The sequence below is a fragment of the Propithecus coquereli genome, unplaced genomic scaffold (assembly GCF_000956105.1).
Source record: "Propithecus coquereli isolate 6110/MARCELLA unplaced genomic scaffold, Pcoq_1.0 Scaffold1086, whole genome shotgun sequence".
In the NCBI taxonomy this organism is placed as follows: Eukaryota; Metazoa; Chordata; class Mammalia; order Primates; family Indriidae; genus Propithecus; species Propithecus coquereli.
Genome location: NW_012134814.1, coordinates 56,779 through 57,242, shown reverse-complemented (window position 1 = coordinate 57,242; position 464 = coordinate 56,779). Strand labels below are relative to the sequence as shown.

Genomic DNA, 464 nt, shown 5'->3' with positions numbered 1-464 from the left:
TTTATCCAGTATGACCCCTGTCATGTCAAGTACTATGTGAGCAGTTATTAAAGGATGTGCCACATATTTACATTTGTAGTATTTTTGTCAGGTATGAATTCTGTCATGTATAATAAGGTAAGAGCACTGGGTAAAGGCTTTGCCACATTATTCACATTTGTAGGGTTTCTCTCCAGTATGAATTTTCTTATGTCTGGTAAGCATTGAACACCACTTAAAAGCTTTGCCACATTCTTCACATTTGTAGGGTGTCTCTCCACTGTGAATTCTCTTATGTGTGGTAAGGACTGAACACCAGTTAAAAGCTTTGCCACATTCTTCACATATGTAGGGTTTCTCTCCAGTATGATTCCTTTTATGTACACCAAGATGTGAGTAATACCTAAAAGCTTTGCCACATTCTTCGCATTTGTAGGGTTTCTCTCCAGTATGATTTCTCTTATGTTTGGTAAGCATTGAACACC

General features: G+C 37.7%; 1 pseudogene; it reads right to left on the bottom strand.

Moving 5' to 3' along the window:
• Positions 1 to 147: 147 nt before the first annotated feature.
• Positions 148 to 464, bottom strand: part of LOC105813268 — a 37,145-nt pseudogene continuing 36,828 nt past the window's right edge.